This window comes from Prunus avium, unplaced genomic scaffold (genome assembly GCF_965620075.1).
Source record: "Prunus avium unplaced genomic scaffold, drPruAviu1.hap1.1 HAP1_SCAFFOLD_62, whole genome shotgun sequence".
NCBI lineage: Eukaryota > Viridiplantae > Streptophyta > Magnoliopsida > Rosales > Rosaceae > Prunus > Prunus avium.
This window is the reverse complement of record NW_028276918.1, coordinates 117501-120000: the sequence shown is the minus strand read 5'-3', so window position 1 is coordinate 120000 and position 2500 is coordinate 117501.

The window sequence follows — 2500 nt, the reverse complement described above, 5'->3', positions numbered from 1 at the left end:
ATTTTTCAAACCTTGTCAAACCCCATTTTTATTGAAATTTCCTCGCACAATAAGCTCCCTATAATTAAGTCTATGATTTTTAGGACCTTCTCCAACTTACAAAATGATATTTAGGACCTTGCCTTGCCCTCACATGCCGTGCCCATTCAAGGCATTCCGAGAAAGTGAGGTTATTGGAGGCTTCGGATGGCGTGGCTTGCCTTGCCTTGCATTGGCATGCCATGCCCAAGTTGTGGCCTACACCAAGCCATTCAAGCCATGCGTTGCCTTACCTTGGAATTGCTCATCATCCAATGCATTCCGAGAAAGTGAGTGTAGGCGAGGCTAAGGATGGCTTGCCTTGCCTTGCCTTGCATTGGCATGCCATGCCCAAGTTGTGGCCTACACCAAGCCATTCAAGCCATGCGTTGCCTTACCTTGGAATTGCTCATCATCCAATGCATTCCGAGAAAGTGAGTGTAGGCGAGGCTAAGGATGGCTTGCCTCGCCTTGCCTTGGCATGCCGTGCCCATGATGTGGCCTTGACCAAGCCATTCAAGCCATGCGTTGCCTTCGCCTTGGCATGCCGTGGCCTTGCCTCGCCATGCGATGCATTCCGACAAAGTGACGCGAAGCGGAAGCCTATCATGGCGTAAAAATGTCGACAAAATTTTTCGACATTTGAATAATGGGGTTTGACAAGGTTTGAAAAATTCAATACAAATGGTAGGCTTGAATGTCGACAAAGTGACGCGAAGCGGAAGCCTACCACGGCGTAAAAATGTCGACAGAATTTTTCGGACCTTGTCCTGCCATGGGCTGCGCGCAGCATGCCGGCAGCCTGTGCGCAGCGTGCGCACAGCATGTCGGCAGCGTGCGCGCTGCTGAGACTGTCGACAGAAATTTTCGAAACTTGTCCTGCCATGCGCGCGCGCAGCGTGCGCACAGCATGCCGGCAGCGTGCGCACAGCATGCCGGCAGCGTGCGCGCACCATGCCGGCAGCGTGCGCGCAGCTTGCGCGCAGCGTGCTGATTCTGTCGACAGTGAGGCTAGCGAAACTTGTCCTGCCATGGCGTGCGCGCAGCCTGTGCGCGCAGCTTGCGCATCTGTCGACAGTGAGGCTAGCGAACTTGTCCTGCCATGGCATGCGCTGTGCGCAGCCTGTGCGCAGCGTGCGCGCAGCTTGCGCATCTGTCGACAGTGAGGCTAGCGAAACTTGTCCTGCCATGGCATGCGCGGCGCCTGCGCGCAGCCTGCGCGCAGCATGCGCACAACATGCGCACAGGCTGTGCGCAGCGTGCGCGGAGCTTGCGCGCAGCTTGCGCATCTGTCGACAGTGAGGCTAGCGAAACTTGTCCTGCCATGGCATGCGCGCAGCGTGCGCGCAGTCTGTGCGCAGCATGCGCGCAGCCTGTGCGCAGCGTGCGCGCAGCTTGCGCATCTGTCGACAGTGAGGCTAGCGAAACTTGTCCTGCCATGGCATGCGCGCAGTCTGCGCGCAGCATGCGCGCAGCCTGCGCGCAGCATGTGCGCAGCATGCCGGCAGCATGGTTCCAGGTTTTTTCAAATGTCGACAGAATTTTTCAAATCTTGTCAAACCCCGTTTTTATTGAAATTTCCTCGCACAATAAGCTCCCCATAAGTAGTCTATGATTTTTAGGACCTTCTCCAACTTACAAAACTAAAAAATTCCTCCCGGATTTGTTTTAATGATTTTTTCAATTTTACGACTTCTAAAAATAATAAAAAATACTTCCCGACTTCAAAAATTTATGAAACTTTTTCCCATCATAGATTGCATGTTTCTTAGTATCCCTGCAAAAAATCACGTCCAAATACCTTGTATTGAATTATTTAGAGCCCATTATGACTCCTCGCGCATAGGTGATGTCTCTTCCTGTCAAAGGGCTAAATGCATAAAATGCTATATAGGGGGGTGTGTGTTGCCTGCATATGCATGGCAGCCCATGCCTTCCTAGCTGCAGCCCCCTTCCCCCACGCCACACCCATGTCATGTTGCCTCGATATGTTGCCTCGGTATTATGGGTTTGGTGTCGGGGTCGGGGGGCTGCCACCCATGGCGGTGGTGGCCGGAATCCGGCCGCCGCCACCACGCCGCCGCCATGGGTGAGGGAGGAAAAAAAAGGCGTGGAAAGTTGCGAAATGGGGTTGTCTAGGCTTTTTTTTGGCATGGGAGAGCATGGAGTGCTAGGAACTCCTTCTCAAATGCACGGGCATGTCGACCACAACCTCATTTCGCAACAACAACCACTCGTGTGGGGTGGCGGTGGGTGGATAGTCGCGGATTGGGGCTTGCCAAGCCAATGTTTTCAAAAAATTTCATCAAAATTAAAAACAAATGTTTTGTTGCCTTCGGATTTGTGGGCGAGCGGCGAGTCGGAGTGGAGCCGGTAAAGTTTAACCTCGGTGTGCACGGTTGTTTTTAGAAACTCAATCCAATGCCGGGGACGTTGAAAGTGACGCTCTTATGAGTTGCAAACCCGCAAGATTTAAAGAACC